The sequence below is a fragment of the Hyperolius riggenbachi genome, chromosome 8, assembly GCF_040937935.1.
Source record: "Hyperolius riggenbachi isolate aHypRig1 chromosome 8, aHypRig1.pri, whole genome shotgun sequence".
Taxonomy (NCBI): domain Eukaryota; kingdom Metazoa; phylum Chordata; class Amphibia; order Anura; family Hyperoliidae; genus Hyperolius; species Hyperolius riggenbachi.
The window spans coordinates 80,606,803-80,630,891 of record NC_090653.1 but is presented as its reverse complement, the minus strand read 5'-3'; the positions used below and the strand labels follow the sequence as shown (position 1 = coordinate 80,630,891).

The 24,089-nt window shown below is 43.0% G+C and overlaps 1 protein-coding gene across 4 annotated transcripts in view; it reads left to right on the top strand.

Moving 5' to 3' along the window:
• The window catches only part of NUMBL (NUMB like endocytic adaptor protein), a 131,740-nt gene that overhangs the window by 56,489 nt on the left and 51,162 nt on the right, over positions 1–24,089 (top strand). Inside the window, exon 1 of one of the 4 annotated variants that reach the window (XM_068250783.1) lies at positions 21,697–21,716. The exons of the other annotated variants lie outside the window; for them this stretch is intronic. The gene's annotated coding sequence lies outside the window, so the exon portion shown is untranslated. Of the gene's footprint in view, positions 1–21,696; positions 21,717–24,089 lie in introns of those variants that run through there. 4 annotated transcript variants of the gene reach the window in all.

Below are 24,089 nucleotides of genomic sequence, written 5' to 3'. Positions count from 1 at the left end.
AGAGTCGGTTAATATATGTATTTTTCTACTGAAAAATGTGTTTTGTACAGATCTGTACATCAGTCCTGAAAGAGGGACAAATGAGGAAGAAAGAGGGACGGGGTTCCTAAAGAGGGACTGTCCCTCCAAAAAAGGCATGGTTGGGAGCTATGCACAGTCTGCACGAGGCACAGAACAGGAATAATTCACAGCTAGGGATGATGAATAAGATGTAAGGTTCCGGCAGAATTATGGAAATTATTTAGCAAATTTGTATTTCAAGAATTTTATTGAACGGTTTTAAACATGAATATAAAAGTACATAGTAAACTGCATAGATCATTTTCACAGACATTTTATGTATCACAATTGCAGCCTCCAAGTATTTTGGTATCCACGACACATGCAGTGCCGTCTTTGTTGTGCCCACATCCATAAAAATAATAATAACTTCTTAATATAAATGTTTTAGACGCTGCATTATTAATAGACAGAAGCTCACTCTGGGCCTCGAAATCAGCTTTTCGGAAAAGCCAGAACTGACAGGAGAGGAAAAGCGAGAAAAGGCAGAATAGAACACAGAAGGTAAAGCTACCGCCTAGACCAGGCATGGGCAAACTTGGCCCTCCAGCTGTTGAGGAACTACAAGTCCCACAATGCATTGCAGGAGTCTGACAGCCACAGTCATGACTCATAAAGGCAAATGTATTGTGGGACTTGTAGTTCCGTAACAGCTGGAGGGCCGAGTTTGCCTATGCCTGGCCTAGACGCAGTGATCTGCAAACTTGGCTCTCTAGTTGTTAAGCAACTACAAGTCCCACAATGCATTTGCCTTTATGAATCATGATTGTAACTGTCAGACTCCTGCAATGCATTGTGGGACTTGTAGTTCCTTAACAGCTGGAAAGCCAAGTTTGCAGATCACTGGCCTAGAGCCCAGAGAATCGCCCCACCCAGCCCATTCCTTACCCAGATCCCACCAATTGACACCAGGGGTCTCATACTCTAGTTACTTAAACAACAGTCATTATTCAAATTTAAGCAGCTTGAAGTTGTACCAGTTAAATCCCACTGTTCATTTGTTTAATCCATCTTCAATCTGCATAAATTTGCATAAAAAATGTGCATAATTTTTATCAACTCAGAATTATTTGCATCTTATTGTCTATCCCTGATCACAACATATTTAAGCCAGCTGTACCTACCTAGTCATTTCAGCCTGTCCTTTGCCACCGTGAACTTTCATAAAAATGTGTCATAATTGAAAACTGTTTTCTTTAACACAAGGCAACCTAAAGTGAGAGGAATATGGAGGCGGCCATCTTCATTCCCTTATCAATGCCAGTAGCCTGGCTGTCCTGCTGAGCTTTTGGCTTAGTAGTTTTCAAATCGCACACCTGCAACAAGCATGCTTGTATGTACTGTGATTGTTGACTGTGTCAATGAAACAAGCCATAAGCTCTGTTTCAGAGGGGACATGGGCAAAAATTAATAATAATAAAGTTAACTTCTTCACCTTCTAGGAAACAAATTCCTTCATTTCCATCGGTAAATGCTATGTGCACTATGAGCCATGTTTCATTGCCAAGCAAATACCAATTGTTCTTGAGGGTTGAGATTAGCCTTAAGCTCAACACACACCATACAATCTTGGTTGTACAGATTTACCAAATCTATGTAGTATAAGGGCCAACAGATTGAAAATACCTTTAATGATTGATTGGATAAGCTCTTATACTACATGAAAGTGGGAGGGTTGAACAACCAAGATTGTATGGTGTGTGTTGAGCCTTAGGGCCCATTTCCACTACACGCAGATTGGATGCAGAATGCATGCAGAAAAACTGACTCCAATGAATGACTATGGGCCTGTCTCCACTAAACGCGATTTTTCTGATGCAGATTTTCCCATAGGCATTCATTGGAGTCAGTTTTTCTGCATCCAATCTGCGTGCAATCTGCGTGTAGTGGAAACAGGCCCTATTCTTTCTCACACTTGAGTACAGCTTTGTTATGCTGGTTGAACAGTCATTTCTTTGGTTTATTCTGATTGGTCAGCAGAAGAGATCATGTGTAGATAAGCTCCAAGTGTGCTAGTATGGTTGAGGTGACCCAGCAGGAAATCTCATAGGTTCTCCAATCACAGCACCCTCTACAACTTAAAGCATTCTAACTGGCTGAATATTGTGGGCGTAGTTATCATTACAATCCATCTGAAACCTAAAAGATGTCAATGGAGAACTGTTGAAACGGCAACAAATCACATTAGCAGAATTTCCCTATGAGGTTTCCCGTTGAGTCCCCTCAACCATACTAGCACAGCCCTAAAGAGCATCCTTTATACAAACATTTATCTTGGCATCAGATTCTCTAACATTAATGAATATGAAAGCAGGATGGGACATGGAGTATTATTTTAGTCAAATGAAAGCTGCCCAAATCCTGTATCGGACTCATAACTGCCTACTTCCCTTTTTTTTTTACTGCACATTAAATAATCGTAGCTCACATTCCTGGTCTGTGTGGCCAATTTAAAGGGACTCCGAGCAGTGCAGAAACTATGGAAAGATGCATATCATTTTAAAGCTCTCTTTCTCCTCTTTCCAATGATATATAAACCGCCACCCTACGCCTTTTAGTTTTCGCTATTTTCGCGATTGAAATTGCCGCGGCCGCGATTTCGATCGCGAAAATAGAGAAAACTAAAAGGCGTAGGGCAACGATTTAGGTGTCGTCAGAAAGAGGAGAAAGAGAGCTTTAAAATGATATCCATCTTTCCATAGTTATATTGTATTACACAGGGCGACTTTTTGTCAAAGTCAGCAGCTGCATTCAGCAGAATGGAGCTGCTGACACTAGGGAAAGTGTCGTCCTGTGTAATACAATATAACTATGGCTTGATAGATATCATTTTAAAGCTCTCTTTCTCCTCTTTCTGACGACACCTAAATCGTTGCCCTACACCTTTTAGTTTTCTCTATTTTCGCGATCGAAATCACGGCCACGGCAATTTCAATCGCAAAAATAATGAAAACTAAAAGACGTAGGGTGGTGGTTTATATATCATTGGAAAGAGGAGAAAGATAGCTTTAAAATGATATGCAACTTTCCATAGTTTTTGCACTGCTCGGAGTCCCTTTAACTTTTATATCTTTTATATTAGTTCATACAGATGAACTGAATTAGTTTTTTTTTTCCGTTACATTTTTTTTTTTTTGCTCTTTATGTGGAATGCTGCTAATACCATCCAGATCTGTATACATAGGGCTGGTCTTGGACTTCTTAGCAGATAAAAGACTGAACCCCTGCTTGACTCAAACCAACTGCTGGTGCTCTGTTGGCCCTGGTGGGGGAGGAGAGTCTAGCAAACAGCTGTCCTGATTTTTTGTGTCTGTTACTCCCCAGCTGCTTTCCATACCCTCTCCGCTGTCCGCAGCTTTTGTCCCCTCTCTCTCCTACACCCCCCTTGTCTATGCACAGCTGTTGCCAAGTATGACTTTTCTTGGCCTTAATTAAAACGAGGATACACAATGGAAGGGAAGGGGGCCATCGGTCACGCCTTCTCAGGCAGCCACCCTCAGTCTGCTTTGAGGCCTGGTGTCTCCCTGGAAGGCCTATGGCTGCAGTAAAATGAGCTTTTAGTGGTAGAAGGGGGGGATGTTTTGGGGAGGAATTACTGTTGTCACAGCATCTGTGTCCTATTCAGACACTCGTGCTGGACCTATTCACGGAATATAAAAGGAAGGGAGATGGGTATTGTCTGTGGCACACGCTGTACTATCCCTCCGTCACTCACTATCACCCCCTGCGAGTGAAAGGTCATTTATATTAATTATTTGCATGGTAGAATTAAGTGACTTGCACTGGCCATCTGTAAGACACTGCTTGCTTCTCTGTCTTCCTCACTATGCACATCCTCTTGAGTACCGGTGCAAATAAGAAAGTTGGAAATCTAATACCCACAGTATTCAGCTCATAGCGTCAACTAGAAGATACATCTACTACAATAAAATGCACTAGAATGGGACTTTGAATACTCAATACACTGTGTTTATGTATGTATCTGTGTGACCAGGATTGTCCGTTTGGAGAGTAACTACGCTTTCCTATCAAAATATATACAGACTAGCCATTAGGCCAGGCTTTCTCAACCAGGGTTCCCTCGAGCCCCAGGTTTTTTTGAGGACTTTCCCTTCGGTGACAGCAGCCTCAGCTGGCAGGGTGAGAAACTTTTAAAACGACCTCTCTGGCTCTTATGTGTCCTCCTCACTTAATTTCTGCCCATTCTGAATTCTGGCTTTTTAATTTGTTCATCAACGGCACAATAATCATGTGACTTTTATGACACATTACCACAATCCTGTGGTGATCAACATACACACGAGATGCAAGAACTGAGAATGTGTGTACCGTAGATAAAGAGGAAATAGAGTAATTAAACAAACACTAACACCAAGTAACTACAATAGAGAGCACAATAATGGAGGGCAGAAAAAAATGGTGCCCTGTAAAGCAGAAACTCAGAATAGAGGCAATAAATTACAATAATAAATACTCTTTAGCTTCACTCACTTTTAAAGACCACACCTATTGTTAACTAAATCCCACCTCTAATGCAGCGGTTCCGTGAAATCCACAAATTAATGCAAGGTTTTCTCCAGGGTACAAAGGTTAGAGAAACGCTGCATTAGGCCCTGCGCAGTACGGCAGCAGGTGGAAACAACCTATATCTGCGGGTGCTGCTAAGGTTTTTGTGGCACTAATTGGCAAATAAGTTGTGGTCCTTCACCCTCCTATAGGGCATTGGTGTCAATTGGGGTATGTAGCTTCCTGCTGCCTTCCCATCCCCAACACTCACAGACATGCAGATCAGTAGCAACAGGAGAGGAGAGCAGTGCACGGTAACCGTGCAGCACACTTCAAATACAGGAAGTGAGCAATGACCTCACTTCCGCATCTGAATTGTACTCCGTGGTCCCTTCACTCTTCCCTCTGTTCACGTTGCCAATGATCCGAGAAATGTGTCTGAGTGATGGGAAGGCAACAGCGGTTGTACAAATCACAGATAGGTTGGCCCTGGCAGCATTGTAGGCTCCTGCTGTGGGTGATGCCCCAAGCGACCACTCTGTTTGCCCGGGCCAAGTAGCATCCCTGAGGTAGGATACTACCCTGCCTTCAAATACATTTACAAACCTCTCATATGTACACTGTTGTCCTCATGTACTGTACTGTCTATTACCATACATAATTCTATTAAATGCTATAGCACTGTGTAACTTGTTGTTCCTTTTCTGGACAGACTCCTGCTTGTGACTGTGCAGCGCTGACAGGACGTAGATTTCAATTACTCTCCGCCACACATTTGATGCTGGCCTTGACGTATGCGCTGCTGCACTGCCTGGCTCTGCTGTCACAGCAGAGCTTTCACATCTCATTTAGAAGCCAATTGTCTTCTGACTTTTGATTACTGTGAACCAATCACAATGCACGATATGGAAAGGACAGCTCGGGTAGTTAAGTATTTATATAACGCCAACATATTGACTTGTCACTAATTGTCCCTCAGAGGGGTGCACAATCTAATCCCTACCATAGTCCTGTGTCCATCATAGCCTAGGGCCAATTTTGAGGATAGCCAATTAACTTATCTGTATGTTTTTAGGATGTGAGAGAGATGGGGAGAACATACAAACTCCATGAGATAGTGCTATCCACTATGCCATTGTGCTGCCCACACATTAGGCATACATTTTTAATGGACTTCAGTGGGAAATATTTTGAACTGCAGCATTGCACTTTTCGAAGCAGTTCAATGCTATGGGTTGTCAATCTGCCACCTCCGATTGATATCTCCCATATTGTGCGTTTGACCGATTCGATTTTGGCCAAAAATCGATCAGTTGATCGCTTGGGCCAGCAGAAGATTCGATCAGAGTAATTAAATCAGCTGGCTATCAATGGGAAAAATCGATACATGTATGTCCACCTTATGGGTGAGTTCTCTTTGGGAACTCAGTCCCTCTGTCCCTCTTTCTTGCTCATTAGTTCATCTTTCAGGACTCATGTACAGATCCAGTGGCGTAACAATAGGGGGTGCAGTGGCTGCATCTGCACCGGGGCCCTTGGGCCAGAGGGGCCCTCCCTCAACCGCAATATTAGCTCTTTATTGGTCATGTGCTCCTAATAATCACTTCTATAGATACTTTGAATAGTGGTAATCATTAACAAAACTGTTCCCCACCCCCTTCTTGCACCTCTGACACTGTAGTTGTCTTAGGCAGGTTTTGGTGCTCCATATCAATTATGTATAGAGTGCTTGGGGGGGCCCAATGTATAACTTGCACTGGGGCCCACAGCTTCTTAGCTACGCCACTGTACAGATCTATGTAAATATACAGTATGTATTTCTCTACTGCAAACTGTGTTTAGTTGACTGCAAACTTTATTCCCATGCTTTAAATTGATATATTTCTTATTTTCAAATATTACCGTAATATGAAGGATAATGAACCACAATTGAAAAAACCAATGGGGTTTCAATGATAAAACATTTTTCTTGAAACCTTTGTAGTATGTGAGACTAGGGGTGTGTTGGGGGTGTGGCAGGGGAGTGGCTTAGTGTCCCTCTTTCTTATCTCAAGAAGTTGGGAGGTATGATGATGTGATGCGTAAAAGTGCAAGTTTATAATGACGCAAGTTATAATAATCGTACAGCAACGCAATGCAATGTTCCCAGTGGATGCATTCACATATGCGTATTGCGGAGCGCCGGATTATGCCGTGGAACGCCAGCACAGTGAGTCGGATACAGCGCACGTTATACCCGCGTTGCAAATAATTAAAGATATGATACCATGCATTGCTGGATGCTATTATTTCTTTTTTTTTATTCTTTATACTGTTAGCTGTTAGAAAGTAAAACATTTACCTGCACATACCAATATGAACAAAACATGCCGGACTTGGAAACAGCTTTGTGGGAACAGAGCCTGTTTGCAAGTAGGGGACTGACTGTATAACATGCAATTACTACCGAAGCCTTGAAATGCCTGCTTCAACTTCAGTGTGTATCTGCTGTAACTTTCTAGTAATCTTGCTGGTAACCATGGCAACAGCATGCGGCTTGGTGTGAGAGATGATCCAGAATTCTCATCCCTCTGATTGTGTCACTGGTTCAGAAGTCTGCACAGAGCTAGAAATAAAATTTCACGCATCCGTTGACTCCTACACACACTGGTTTTACTGCAGTGACACATTCATTACACATGGAGTGTAAATCTTGCTTATCTATGGTTGGGCTGGGGATGTAATACATGTCAGTGGAGAAATCACTTCAATCTTAACAGCTAGAGTAAGCAGTCTCAGCAGCTATGGCAACATAGAGCAGAGCTCCAGTGCAAATACAGGGATGTCCTCATAATATGGCCTGATACAGTACTTGAAATGCTTGGTGATGGTTTGCAGGGTTTTTTTTATTTTTTTTTTATAGCAAGTGGAGCTCATGTTTCAAATTACGATGTCCTATTTTTACAGTGTAAAGAGAAGATGCTATTTATTTTTCTGCAAGAAGTGAAAATAAATCAATTCAGTTGGATCACTTTTAAAGTGAACCCAAGGTGAGAGAGATATGGAGGCTGTCATATTTATTTATTTTTAAGCAACACCAGTTGCCTGGCAGCCCCGCTGATCATCTGCCTCTAAGGGCCCGTTTCCACTACGGCGATTTCGCCGGCGATTCTGCAGAGTTTCCCCGCACATGATTCGCACGGGGAAACTCTGCCATAGGGGATGACGGGGCCGCGGCGGAATCGCTTGCGGGAGCGTTTCGACCGGAACCCCCCGCAGAATTCGTGGCGGAGGCTGCGAATCCCATAGCCGTGCATGGCACGGCTCATGGGATTCACCTGCGATCCCGCCCACCCGCTCAGTGCCGGCATGCGTCTACGAGACGCACGCCGCACTAGTGGAAACGGGCCCTAATACATTTAGCCATAGACCCTAAACAAGCATGCAGGAGATCGGGTGTCTCTGGCATATTGACAAGATCTGACAAGATTATCTGCATACTTGTTTCTGGTGTTAAGGTGGCCACACACGATACAATAAAATTATCCGATTTTACGGCAATATGATCGAATCTCCTGAAAAAAACGAAATCTTTTTATTCATTTGACTGAAAAATCCGATTGGATTTCCCGTTTTTTTTTTTTTGTTATTGATCCGGAAAGCTGGAAATGTTTGTTCAATTTTTCTAAAGTTTGTATGGTATGTGTTAGATTGTCAGTTTAAAAATATACACACCCTAGCCATTTTCTCTTTCTAATCATTTTATCATAATTGGGGGAAAATTTATGTGTGTGGTACATTGGTCATATTTTTGAAATGTTACAATCAGTCAGAAAAAGTGATTGCAATTCTTGAATTGACCAGAGATTTAAAAAATTGTATGGTGTGTGGCCACCTTTATTCAGACACTACTGCAGCCAAATAGACCTGCAGAGCTGCCAGTCAACTGCTATTGTTTAAAAGGAAACAAATATGGCAGCCTCCATATCACTCTATCCGCAGGTTTACTTTAAAGGGGTTCTATTTACCTTTTTAAAAATAAAAACTTGCACTTACCTAGGGCTTCTATCGGCCCCCTGCAACCGGAATGTCCCGCACTGTCCTCTTCTGATGCGCCGTTCCACGCCGCCGGCACCGGTGTAATTATCTAACTACACGAATAGAAGTGCGGCTGCGCGGCCGTGGCGCACGTTAGCGGGAGCTTTCTGCGCAGGCGCAGTACAAAGTTTTCTTGTTTCTAGTTAGACGAATAATTACACCGGTGTCGGCGGTGGGGAACGCTGCATCATAAGAGGAAGGCGCAGGACATTCCGGCTGCAGGGGGCTGATAGAAGTCCTAGGTAAGTGGCAGTTTTTTGTTTTGTTTTTTAAACGTAAACAGAACCCCTTCAAGAAAACCCTAGAAGTAATTTCATTACAAATCTTAGTTCAATCTCTTGCATTTAGGCTAGGTTCACAGTGGGCGTTGGATTCCCTGTAACAAGAATGCAATGCTAAATTATGGGCCCCCCAGTGTTTACACCCTTTCCATTACTAACCCCTTGTGAGCATCACAGCCTGGGGACCAATCTTTGAAGGGTCATAAAACAAGTGTGGCCATCATAACCTGTACACCCATAACAAGTGTAGCCACGAGAACACCTGATCTGAAGAATGGACCCCTTTATAGGAGGGAGTGTAGTAATAGTTGGGGCCCCCTTACAGCTCTGGGCCCCCCCTGTGGTCGCATGGGCTGCTCCCATGTAGTTATGCCCCTGCGCAACATAACTGAACAAGAAAGCGGTGTCACTTGTTATCCGTGGGTTGTGTCACATACAGTGAAGCATACAGTCAATAAAGAGTATGCTTCAATGCCACTGTTAATGCAGGCGTTTTCAGAATCAGAATCAATTTTATTTCGCCAAGTAAGTTTGCACCTACAAGGAATTTGTCTTGGTAGTTGCTTAACAAACAGAAACAAAAACAATACAATGGCAGACAGTGTGTATATTACAAGTCAATGACATTATACGTTTTTTGCGGTAACTCATGGCATATACTGCACCTGCCACTTTGTGAGCAGCTGTTACGCTGCACCTCTGTGAACCTAGCTTAACGGGGAACGTCAGCCTAAACAAACCTACTGTCAGTAAGTAACATTAGTTATGTTATTAACCTCCTGAGCGGTATGCCCAACACTGTGTCTGGCATGCCGCTCAAGAGGTTTTGCTAGCCTCAGGAGTCCATCTATTAAATTAAGTGGCTGAATTAAATGTCTGCTAGCACTAGGCTAGCTAGTTTAGGTGCCTCCCACCCCCTGATTGCCCCCGATCCAGCCGCTATATACATACCAATCCTCTATCCATCAATCGCACAGCCTCCCCGCACAGCTCCGGTCTTCTCTATGGGGAGTATCGGAAGTGTGCATGACGTCGGTGACATGTCATGTACGATCCTCCCCGTAGAGAAGAACGGAGCTATACGGGAGGCTGCTGCGATCGCTGGATAGAGGCTGGGTAATGTACATAGCGGCTGGATCGTGGGGAGGGGGGGGGGGCACCTATACTAACCAGCCTAGTGCTAGCTAACATTTAATTCAGCCACTAAATAGATTTAACCTGGGGACTCCTGAAACTAGCAAAACCTCTTGAGCGGCATACTGCTCAGGAGGTTAAGATATAGGTAGATAGGTAATATAATCTCTTACCCACTCTGTTTTAAAAGAACAGGCAAATGTTTGTGATTTCATGGGGGCAGCCATCTTTTTGGTTGAAAGGAGGTGACGGAGCATGAGACACAGTTCCAACTGTCCTGTGTGCTGATCACCCCTCCCAACTGTGTGCGCTAGACTTCAAATCTCAAACTCAAAATTTAAAAAACAAATTTTGCGCCAGAACAGCAGAAGGAGAACAACATCATCAGAAATCCCCTCATGCTTTGCATGTCAGTTGGGGAAAAATGCCCGGGCAGATTTCTTCTTTGCAGCTAAAAATGAGGTTTGGGTAAGAAAAACAAAGTTCTGATGCTGTGAAACTCTTAATGAAACATCAAGCCTTTTCAGTGCTGCTGAGTAGATTTTTAGTCTGGAGGTTCACTTTAACTGTATATCCATATTCATTTATATTGGTAATTCAGTCACTTCCTCCAGGTAAGGCCTTACAAATACAGCCTAACAAATACAGTACATAGAAGCTCCTTTTACAGCCTGTTACCGTTTTCCCACACAATTTTACGGAAATGTTGATTGGACAATTCTTGTACTTTTTTTTTTGTATTTGCTATAGTTATTGCTATTGAAGAGAAATCTCAAAATGTCAAGTCTGGAGTTTTGTGCATTAATGAAGGGAGATTAAGAAAAGTTACACATTAGTTTTCCTAATTTATTCTTGTCAAGCTATATCCTTCGGTTGCATGAAGTAACTGAGGTAGACAGAGAGGTTAGATTTATAGCTGGTGTGCCTTGTATTCTCCATCACTATAATCTCATTGCCATAGTGCTTCAATGCAAGTGTTAATTGGTGAAGATATATTGCTGATGGAGTGAATTGTTGTTAAACCATCTGGGTAAAGAGGCAAAAATGGCTGTGTACGCCCTTAAGTGCTCTTAAATCCTCTTGTTCAGGGATGATTGTTCCGGTGTGATAGATGGCATCTTTTACACAGACCTTTCTTTTGTGAATCGGTTGTCGTTTGTTTCTCTTCACAATTTATCGCCTCACTGCCCCCAAGTGAGCATTCCCTCTCCTTAATATAGTGGATCTCCATTCATATTTTTCTTTTTAGTTTTTCATGTGTGTGAAGGTTGTAAACTTGGTTCAATTCATATTGCTGGGTGGATCCCAGAGAGAAGATCACCAGCGACAGGAAGGGAGGTGAGATCGATGCTGCCAGTATCCCTGTTTGTTTCATACGCTGGAGGAAAACGGACATGGCATTAGAATTGTCTAATCGTATAAGAGAATGTTCTCACACTGTTTGTATATTAGGTTCGCCACCCTAAGTATAAACTGTATGCTGTACTGACAGGGCCAAGGCAGAGGCGAGAGAGGCTCCAGCCTCAAGGCGCAGCGTAGGAGTGGGTGCATAACTCACTCAGCTATCATTCCCCTATTGTGTTTGAAGCAGAAAGAAATAAGAAAAGAGGATACACGGCAGTAACTGCAAGCCAGATAACTAGAAATTAAGGTGTTGGGGGCCCTGGGGCGCCTCTTACTACAATAGCAATCAGTGTGTGACAGCGCATTTTGGTGTCTCAGCCTAGGGTGCTGGAGGACCTTGTCCCGGCTCTGTTTACTGGACTTTTCTTATCCTTCCCACTTGTATTTCACTGACCTGCAACCAAACCTGTTTGGCCCCCTTCAACAAACGTTGGTGTTTGGCTGATAAGCCACTTATAACATGTGACTAATTGTATAATTTGTTGTGTTTATGCACTGTCACTTTAAGCACCAAGACGGGGGGGGGGGGGGGGGGCATTTTATGATTGTTATCCTAATGTACACTGTCACCTTCTGGTGTGATGTCTGTTTTCCAGTGTACCATATTAAAGTGAGATTAAACTCTATATATAATGATTAAGAAAAGTCCATTTGGCACCCTCACAATAACTGTATCTATAGCACTTTTTCCTGTGTCTGAGCCTGGCACCATGGTAAATACTTTTCTTTACGTTCATTCTGGATGAGGATCAATCTTCAGCTCCACTATTGCCACAAATTGCCGTGAAACTCATTCGGGATCGAAACGATCCTCTGCGATATGATCCAACATGGCAGTCATTTAAAAAAAAAAAACAATCACTGCTGGTGGTCTGCATCGTGAAACACTGTTTAAAGCGGACCTGAACTCAGAACATTCTCTCTGCTCTAAAATATAGGCAACAGCATAATAACCGAAAAACATCTGCAAGGAGTTTGTATGTTCTCCCCGTGTCTGCGTGGCTTTGCTTCGGGTACTCCGGTTTCCTCCCACATCCCAAAAACATACAGATAAGTTAATTGGCTTCCCCCTAAATTGGCCCTAGACTAAAATACATACACTACACAATACATACATATGAGTATGGCAGGGATTAGATTGTGAGCCCCTCTGAGGGACAGTTTAGTGACAAGACAATATACTTTGTACAGCGCTGCGGAAGATGTCGATACTAAATAAATACTAAATAATAATATCTATGCACTTCTGATTTACTGGCCTGGCCTGCACGTGTCCGCTATATAACATACTGTAGAAAGATGAGAACCTGTTTGTGTGTATGGTGTTTCTGGTTTTTCTCAAATAAATGCAACGTTGTACCTAGTAAACCGCTGACCATTGTATGTGTATGTCAACCAGTTTATTGTATACCAGTTGTAATAATTGGTCACGTTGTAAAACTCTATAGAAAGCACAGTGGGGTAACTAACCTATAACTGTGTTACTTGCATTAATTTTCACTCTGCACGTAAATAACCTCATTTGCAAGCAGAGAAGCTTGACATACCACCACATGCCCGCTCCGCTCCCAAATGGTTTTTTCCTCATTTTTATTTCATTAATATGTGTACTCGCCTCATTAGTAAAAACATTTTTTGCAGAGCAGAACATGTGTCACCATTAGCAGGCCCACGCAGGAAATGTAGCTGGCTATATGAATGGCCTTTCCCAAGGCTCCAGCTAGTGTTACCTCATAATAGAGACTGAAATGGGTCTGCTTTGCAGTGGATACCTCAAACTTATTTATACCCATGCAAGACCCGACACCGGTGTAAAGAAAAAATATTGGTTAACACTGTTGTTGCCACAAATCTCGATCTCCAGCACCACTTCCTGTAACATTTGCTTACTTCCTGCAACCCTTTCCAGTCATCAGATTTGAAGATGGATGTGAAATACTCATGGTCCAGAAATGGTCCAGGAATTCATAGACAGGGTCGGAGCTGCCAATGAGGCAAAGGAGGCAATTGCCCCAGTGCCCTGACCACTACGTGGCTTAAGACAGAGATCAGAAAGGGGCTGCCGGTGGGACAGGTGAGTTACTGCGTGGCATTGCGCACATTCGTATGGTTGGTCGGAAAGTGGTTAAATTATGGTGCGTATGCACATGCAGATATTCAGATGTCATACTTCCAGTCCAGTATTATACACATGACTGAAGGGTGTGACTTTTTGAAGACAAATTTACTCCAAATTGCCTGTTAACGCAGTCTGCCACTTGTACCACAGTTGTGTGTAATGGTGCAGTGGCCATTTTGCTGTGCGCAAATCGCATCCCACTAAGTGTAAAAGGACGCTAAAGGAAGCTCCCAAAAGAACAAAAAGCAATAAGGTGAGAGCAATCTGTCCCACTAAATTGTTGGAGGGGAGCCTAACTGCCCTCTTACATGCATTGCATTTTAATGTTTTGGCTTTTTTTTTCTTTCTCCATAGCAGTGCATTGTGAAAAAGCTTCAGTTTTTCAGCGTGTAGTGTGAAAGAGGCCATAGGGAAACATGGACACTGCACTGCACATCAGTTGTATTTTCAGTTACAACTGACAGCAACTAATAGAGTGTAAAGGGACCCTACCAATACTCTAGATTTTTGACCAATTAAAAATGATTGTTTCAACCGAAGAAAATGTGAGTACATAAGTTTTGTGTAATGATACTGAAGTATCCTTGAAGCAACTTAAAGTGAGGCCCTGATCAATAATGCTATGTACTTGCAATATTTACTGTATTTTACAACTTCTAAAGGCATGTCACTACCAATATGCTCAATATAAGTAATGTTTACCCCTTACAGCAAACAAGCATTATTGATCATGTCCTGGTTCTAGGTTATTTCCAGCACACTTCAGTACAAGCACACAACTTGTGCTCTTGTTAAACTTTAAATGCTTTGCCTTTCTTTTCGGATCCATCCTCTGTACTCCAAGTTAGTCCTGGCTTCTAAATGAAACTAAAATCTGTGCTAGCATCCACCCCCCATCCCCCACCCCCACAACTGTTTTCAGAGACATCATCTCACCTGCTCTCCTCCCTGCAATACCTACCTAATTACAGAGTACCCAGGCCAGGGCTGTCAGGAGTGTGTTCACCTCTGCAGCATCATCGCCACCATCCTTAATCCCGTCACAACCTTGTAGCCTGGCAACCATTGCCACGGAGACAGTGTTCCCAGGATATGTGGGAAGCAGGATCGTACTGACATGATGACAGCACAGGCCTGGGATCAGTGATCAGTGTGCGTTATTCATATCTCACCTGTATAATGTTGGATAAGTTTAGCACCTGCTGGGGGGCTGGATTACAGAAAAAAAAGCAATGGGCTGGAATGGTTTCATTTTCCATGCAAATTCTTCTTACTTTTTTTTTTCTTGTTTCAAAATAATCTGTACTGTTTAATGCCTGATTGGTTGCTGCCTGTTGACAACACAGCAATCCTATTTTTATCAAGGTATTAAACTAAGGACAAATGCTCAATCTGTGTCTGCCATCAGGATTGACCATTGACCTTCAGACCACATTGTGGTGGATGAACGTTGTACAGACGTCTCCCACGGCTACAGCTGAGTGATACTTCAGCTTCTAAAAAAAGGGAGGGATGAGGACATGGCGAATAATGTAATGACTATATAAAAACGCACACAGGGTGAAGCTGAAAGTCTGCTCACCCTGATCTAGCGATACTTCTTCCCCTTAAAACCATTTCCCTACTGACAACCTAACTTTTTATTTGATAATGTTTCTGTTACTGTTTCTATTGTAATTTGGGCCCTTGTCACCCAAATTATGATGGAGCAAAGTTTTCTGTACATTCATATAGGCACCCAGTATAACAAGTTCAAAGTCTTTACTGAAGAAAAACATGCAGAGATATATCATACACAGCCATCAGGAAGTGCAGCTTACTTAGAACAAGGAGGAACCTAAAGAAAATACAGGAAATGACAATCCTATAAAGATCATGATCATCATCTCATCTTACACACAGTGACATCTTGTGGTTGTTTTACTATTCCACAGTTTAAGGTAATAATGTTGTTAAATCTTTAACAAATTATACAGTGAGCACTGCTATAGTTTGAATTCACATTACGACCTATGGCAGTGCCCAAATCCTGGCTACCGCTCGTTGCTGATGCTAAAGATGGTCCTGAATGACCACCTTGGCTGAGTGTCATCTAGCTTGTGCTGATAGTGTACCGTGTGTGTGTGTACCATAATTCCAGTCTGCAAGATTTGGATATATACTGTATAGTAATCTTGTGAAAAGTCTGCAGCAATTAAGAGATAGGGTCGGTTCACACTCGTTTCAAAACCGCATCCCTGGCTCAGTTTTTTTCCCTGGACAAAAAACCGGAGCCACGATACCAATGTTAAAAATAGCAGATTTTCATGGAGCCCGGATACCCGCGTAGGCAATGAAAGGCAACACAAAAACTGATTTCCCTCTACACAGAGAACATTTGTACACAAAACCGATGCCAAAGCAGATTGCCTACTGCCTGCTCCTCCCCTCAGCGTCATCTTTGCGGACCTCTTTATCCAATAGAAACACACAGGAAGGAAGTACACGTTTTTGACATGTTTAAATGGACTGTAAACGTATGCTGCAAAAAGCACAACATTTTAAAAAACGGATCCTTTTAAAACTCACTCGGATCTGCAACCTGACAAGCATGGACCGACCCTTACAAAAGGAAGGAGTCGTGTTTGTAGATCCTTTCTGTGCTTGCTTGGGATTTCTTGGCATTGGGAGTAGTTCTGCCTTTATATGTGTGTAAGATTTTTAAGGAGTGAAGGTGCTCTCTACAATTTTCTGCAGAAGCAAACCGTGAGGACGGAAAACACAGTAGTCGGCCCAGGAAACTGAGCAGCAGATGAAAGACGCCTCATGCTGATTTCTCTTCACGGTTGGAGGATGTGCAGGCACCATCAGCTGAAACCTGGCAGACACCAGTGGGCCCCTGGCACACACAAACGTCTGGTCAGAAAGGAATTTGCAGAAGACTTGTGACTAAAGCCATAGGTCCAATGTGGAAAGAAGGCCAAGTGATTTGCTTATGTGAGAATGCACAAGGGCTGCTGGGCAGAAAAACTGCAGCGGGTGCTCTTTACTGCGGACAGTCCAAAATTTAAATATTTGGCTGTAACAGAAGGCAGTTTGTTCACTGAAGGCTTAGGGTGCCAGTGGCATAAATACAATTCACCAGGGCCCCAGCAAAACTTTAATATTGACATCCCTTCCCTTGGTGCCTTTCACGGAATTGGAGCCCATCTCACAAGGGTTGTAAAACAAGTGTGGCTATCATGATCTTCACACCCATAACAAGTGTAGCCACAAAAACACCTGATCTGAAATGTGGTTCCAGGTATCGGAGGGAGGGAAGTAGTAGTTGGGGGGGCCCCACAGCTCTGGGCACTCCTGCGATTGCAGGTGCTGCTCCACTCTAGTTACGCCTCTATAGGGTGCTGTAGAAGAAAGAGTCTGAAGACACCAGTGAAGTACTGTAGGTGGAACTTCCTCACATGACTAGAGCTGCATTTCTGTGCAGAGTGTTTAGAATGTGGTAAAAATTGAGGGTCTCTTCAATGCCAAGTGCAGGCAGAGACCGATCCATTATTCAGTGCCATCAGGTCCGATTGGTCCCAGTTGTATTTTGCAGCAGGACAATGACAAAAAAACATACAGAGAAGGTTAAAGGGGAACTTCAGCCTAAACAAACATACTGTCATTAAGTTACATCAGTTATGTTCATTACAATGGATAGGTAACATAATTTTTTACCCACCCGGTTTTAAAAGAACAGGCAAATGTTTGTGATTCATGGGGGCTGCCATCTTTGTCATGGGGGCAGCCATCTTTTTGGTTGAAAGGAGGTGACAAAGAGCATAAGACACAGTTCCAACTGTCCTGTGTCCTGATAACCCCTCCCAGCTGCACACGCTAGGCTTCAAATGTCAAATTCAAAATGTAAAAAAAAAATTGCACCAAAACAGCAGAACGAGAACAACAACATCAGAAATCCCATCATGCTTTGCACAGCATCAGGGGAAAAAAGCCCGGGCAGTTTTCTTCTGTGCAGCTAAAAATGAGGCTTGTATAAGAGAAGCAAAGTTCTGATGCTGTGAAACTGTTAAAAGAAACACCAAGCCTTTTCAGTGCTGCTGAGTCGATTTTTAGTCTGGAGGTTCACTTCAAGAACTTTTGTCAATGAAGAAAAAGCAGCACACAGGGTATAATAATAGAAAATAAACAATACAACAGCTAACCATACAAGACAATGGTGATATGCAATGCACTTTTTGTCCTGAGTTTTCTCCTAGGTGATATCTTCACACCTTGTCATAAAATGCCTTTTAAACCACCCGCAAGTAAGAAAATACTCGAAATAATTTTGATAGTACTCTTTCACCAACTTGTAGGTGCTATTTTAATTGTAAAATACTTAAAGGGAAGGTCCAAGCAAAAAAAAAAAAATAAGTTTTACTTACCTGGGGCTTCTACCAGCCCCATGTAGCCATCCTGTGCCCTTGTAGTCACTCACTGCTGCTCCAGTCCCCCGCTGGCAGCTTTCTGACCTCGGAGGTCAGGGCCACATTGCATACATTTTTACGCATTCCAGCTAGTGCAGGAACAAAAATTTACGCGTTGCACCACTAACGCGTAAAAATGTATGCGTTAATGTTCCTGCACTAGCGGGAATGTGTAAAAATGTACGCAATTCGGCCCTGACCTCCGAGGTCAGAAAGCTGCCAGCGGGGGACTGGAGCAGCAGTGAGTGACTACGAGGGCACAGGATGGCTGCATGGGGCTGGTAGAAGCCCCAGGTAAGTGAAACTCATTTTTTTTTTTTGCTTGAACCTTCCCTTTAAGGCCCTGTTCACGGTGGTCAGGTGTGTTGCAGAATAATTCTGCATGTCAACTCACTGCCCATACATATTAACCCTTTATGAAATCAAGTTTTATGGCTGGGTGTAGAGGTGTTGGGAAGAGAGTATGGGCAGTGATGCACAAGCAGCAGAGAAAGAGGTGTAATGAATCTTTCCTCTTATCAGGTTACTGAAGCTGAAATGTCAGTACTCTCCAAAGGCCTGTCATTCTGCCCTGCGAGACCCATAGACAGGATTGCACTCTGTGGAGATATGGAGGAATTTTTCAGAAAGCTGCGACTCAAGGAACACTACCATGATAAGAAGCCTGTGATACAATGGATAATGGACCAAAACGCACCAGATCTAAAAAGAAGAAAAAAAGATGGAGCCCCAAAGAAGGAAAAAACCCGGCCCTGGATACATACATCAACAAATTCAGACGCAGAATCTCTGACAGGATCCTGAGTAAAAGAAAGACACTGGCCCAGAACGTAACACCACAGGAACGACAGGCCATCAGATCCCTTAAGGAGAATAAGGACATTATTATTAAACCAGCGGATAAAGGTGGTGCCATAGTCATAATGAACACCAGTGTCTACATCCAGGAGGCACAAAGACAATTATCCAACACCGCTCACTATGCCAAATTACAGGGGGACCCTACAAAAGGCTACAGGATGGCAATAAAAAGGATGATTAACAGATTGCCTGCAAACATCAGACAACATGTAAGGACCCTTATCTCTAAAGAGCCTAGAACAGCCTGCTTTTACATGTTTCCCAAGATCCACAAAGAGGGAAACCCAGGCAGGCCCATAATTTCAGGGAGCGGAACTTTTACAGAGAACATCTCAGGGTGGCTGGAAAACATCTAAAAACCTCTTGTCTGTAAAAGACCCAGCTACATACAGGATACCACCCACCTCCTGAACAAACTGACAGCCATCGGCCCAGTACCTGAGGGAACCATACTGGCCACGATGGACGTGGAGTCCCTGTACACGAACATTCCCCATGATAATGGTATTGCGGCCTGCCGTAAATATCTTCAGGGTCAGGGCATACCTGTAAAGCCTATTGCTGGACTGATCAAATTCATTCTCACTCATAATTATTTCACTTTTGGACAGGACCTCTATTTACAGCAGATGGGCGTGGCAATGGGTTCGCGATTCGCACCACAGTATGCAAATCTCTTCATGGCCAAAATCGAATAGGAACACCTCAATGCATGTGGCATAAAACCCATGGCCTACTTCCGCTTCATTGATGATATTTTAATCATCTGGTCCGCAAGTGAGGATGATCTTCTCCAGTTCCACAGGAACTTCAATGCCTTCCATCCTACAATCAAATTAAAACTTACCTACTCTCACACAGAGATTAACTTTCTGGACACCACCATATACATCAGGGGTAACCACCTACAAACGTCTGTGTATCGCAAACCTACAGACCATCCCACATACCTAAGATATGACAGTTTTCATCCCAAGCACATTAAGAACTCTATAATTTACAGCCAAGCTATAAGGTACAACCGCATTTGTTCTGACAGGATGGACAGAGACAAGCACCTGGATCGCCTTAAGAACACTTTCATTAAACAAGGTTACAGTCCTATGGCTGAGGCACAAATCAGGAAAGCCAGCAACATCCCCAGGACTGAACTCCTGAAATATAAGCAAAACCAGAAAGAGGAACGTGTCCCTTTGGTTGTCACCTACAACCCACACCTGGAAATCTTGAGGATTGCTAAGGAACTACATCCCATTTTACACAAGGATCACAGACTGAGAACGATATTCCCTAAACCTCCACTCTTGTCATATCGGCAACCACACAATCTAAAACAGATAATTGTCAGGAGTTCTTTGAATAGGCCTCAACAAAACGGAACATCACCCTGCCGACAAATATGTGGGACCTGCAGACACATTTACTCCACTGACAGGGTAACGATACCAGGTTCACAGCAGGAGTACAGAGTACATGGTACATTTTCCTGTGGTTCCACCAATCTGGTATATCTGATCACGTGTGCTAAATGCCCCAATGTTATGTACGTGGAAGAAACTGGACAAACTCTGCGCAAACGTATGAATGGACACAGGCACACTATTAATGATACCAAGTCTGGACTCCCAGTTGCTACACACTTTCGGTCCAATGGACACAGCATGGATGATCTTCGTGTCACTGCCCTGAAGGGTGGCTTCAAAACGTCAAATGATTGATTAATAGCAGAAACAAAATGTATAAATTGGTTCAAAGCTGTGCAGAACGGTTTGAATAAGGACAACAACTTTCTATACTGATGATATTTGAACTTTCTCAGCCATTCTAGCTGAACTTGTGAACTAAGAATTTACGATACCTCTGGGTCAATCCTAATCCCAGGTCTGTGAGCAGGGAGTAAACAAGGATCCTTATCTTAGCTAACAACTTCTAACCCCATGTAGATGGTCTGTTTGAATTAAGGCATGTGTTTATGCTTGAAAAAAATATCTGTTTTCCCTTTTGATGTTGCATGTATATAAGCTGTCTGTACCACCAGTTTGCAAACTAACAGGATATAAGCCCGAAGGCTGCAAGGCCGAAAGCTTGCTTATTTTTATTCATTTTTAATTAGCCAATAAATGGTATCATTCTGATTTAAAACTTCTTGCTTTTACTGATTGCTAACACGGTACAATACCCTACTGCTACTACTTATCAGATAAGGGGAGAGGCCAACATTCAGGCCTGCCAGTAGGTTACAGACAGACATTAGGGGTGGGGGAGGTTAGGTATAGGTGACAATGGCCTCAATTCACTAACCTTAAAGAGAAACTCCGACCAAGAATTGAACTTTATCCCAATCAGTAGCTGATACCCACTTTTACATGAGAAAAATAATGATTTTCACAAACAGACCATCAGGGGGCGCTGTATGACTGATTTTGTGCTGAAACCCCTCCCACAAGAGGCTCTGGTACCGTACGGTACTCTGGGCAAACTGTCACAATGTAACAATGTTCAGACAGGAAATAGCTGTCTGTTAAAGCCAGACCAGCTAGAAACAGCTCCATAATCTGCCCACAGTAACAATGTCTCCATGTAATACAAGTCAGAATGTGAATCTGGGAGAGGAAAGATTTTACAATGAGCAAACACTGACTAAATCATGTATACATAATTATTGTAAAAATGAAGCACTTTTTTTATTACATTATTTTCACTGGAGTTCCTCTTTAACTCCTGTCTTTAATAACTCCTCTGAGCTGTTTTACAGTTATCACCATGGTGATATAATTGTGATAACTGTAAAACAGCTCAGAAGAGTTATTAAAGACAGGAGTTAAGGTTAGTAAATTGAGGCCAATGTGAATGGCTGTAAACCTCTACCAAAGACAGCCATGAGTAGCCACTACTCGGAGCCTGGATTACATCTATTCTTCTAGATTACCACACTGAATGTATATATACTTAGTATACTTAGTGTCCAAGTTTGCATCAAGTGGGAATGTTTCAATTGATGCTATTAGGAGGATGGGGGAATACAGTTCAGGTTTTAAGAACGCGTCCTAGTCAGTAATTTATGCTTTTTTTCTGGTAGTCTATAAAAGCACCTATAGATTTCATACTACTTTAGGAAGCAGAGAACTATCTACCCAGTGGTGATTCTGATGATTTCCTGGTGTTGAAGGGGTGAACTATATTCTCAAATAACCCTCATTGCATCCAAGCACTAGTGCCAATAGGGGCGTGTCTATACCTCCAGCAACATTTAAGGCAAAAGCACAGTTAAGCACCACCATTCAGCAAAGACATGAAAGTAGCTTTGGTGTAATCAGTGCCCAATGAAATGCGTATGTCGGGGTTACTAGAGGTACCCTGGAGCATGAGGCAGCCCTTCTTTGCCAGCCCTCCAGGTGTTGGTCATGGAACATAAAACAATTGCTCTGCCTGTCTCCACCATTACACCCCCTGTCAGACTTGGGCGATTTTAATTCCCTGTTCAGAAAGGAGCAGTTCAGAGCTATGTTTAATCTCTACAATGCTGCAAGCAGGAGGCCTGAGCAGCCGCAGCAATGGTTCCTGGTATGAGGCTTTGCTGAATATAATTGGGTGCGGATTTTACATTAGAAACTGCATGCCTGCTGCCGCCAGAATCCAGCTTTTGCACGCATGTCACTTTGATTTCTGGGCTGGGTTGGCATGTGAGTGTTCCGATTTGGCCTAAGAGTCTCTGTGAGTAAATGGGATCATATACAGTACAACATAGAACGTCTTTTAAGGTTGGATTGTAGTTAGCCCCATCTGTGTTGTATCACATGCTAAAGTTATTATTAGGAGTTCATTGCTTCTGTATGGCACCCAAAATATCTGCAAACTTTATGCTACTATTGTATCCTTCAAAATTAATTTAGGTACTCCTTTCATGTTGTTTCCCTCCTTTGTTGTGTCTTCTCTCCCCCTTTCTATGCAATCTCTCTCCTCTGTATTCTCTCTTTCTCTGTCTGTCTCTCTACCCTCTGTTCTCTGTCTCTCATTGGTCTTGATTCACAAAAAGTAGCGCGCTAGTCAGCACAAGTTAATTTTAATGATCGCGAGTTATGTTTCGCGCAGACCTGGCAGCATAGCCTGTGCGCTTTAGTTACAGCCAATGCTTGTAAATGTCGCACGATAGTGACTTATCACGACCGCAATACTTCACTAGCTCGTTCACTACTGCGCTGCGCTAGTAAAGTACCGCGGTCCACCAAAGTCACTATCGCACGGCATTTACAAGCATCGGCCATAACTAAAGTGCGTACGCTATGCTGCTAGACTGTGTGTAGCGTACATCTACGTCTATGTGTTCTGTCTATCTCTCTCTGCTTTTCTGTTTTATTTTCTGTTCCCCCTCCCCTTTCTCTTCCCTGTTTTTCTCCCAATCTGCCCTCCTTTCTTTTTCTACCTCTCCTCCCTCTGTACTGTATACTCTTCCTCTATTTCTCTCTCCTCTCAGTCTCCCTCCTTCTGTTTTGAACATTAGTCCAACAGTGCTTTATCAAGGATACATTGACACTGTCTCCATTGCTAGTGACACTAATATTCAATATATTTGGTGCCCACACACTCAACCCAGTATCTTTTCTTTTTTTTTTTTTTTTTTTGCTTTCCAGCCAGCTGCACGAGTTTAACTGGCAGCATCAACCATAGTAATGGGATCTGCAGTTGTGGTTGAAGTTAACCTGTTATGATATGTATGTGTTAATAATGTATAGAATATGTGAAGAGCTATTGCTAAAGTTGTATATAGTTTATAGTTTCCCTTGCCAATGAGCTCTTCCCAGTAGCGTAACTATATGGGTAGCAGCCCCAGCGGGATGCAGGGGAGGCCAGCTCTGTGAGGTGCCCAACAGGGGTGTAACTACAGGTGAGCAGCCCCTGCAACCGCAGGAGGCCCAGAGCTGTAGGGGGGCCCAGCTACTGATAACGGAGACTATCCTTCAGATCAGGTGTTTTGGGTGTAAACTTGTTATGGATGCCTACATTTTTTATGGGTGTAAAGATTTTGATGGCCACACTTGTTATATGAGCCATGCGAGGTGGAACCCCAGGCCAGTGATCATTGGGGGGTCCAATACAGGGGCACGTACTCCAGTTTAGATGTTGTTGTGGCCACACCTGTTATGGGGTGGGGGCTGATGTTAGCGACACTTCTTATATTCCTCCTGGCAGATGAGCCCC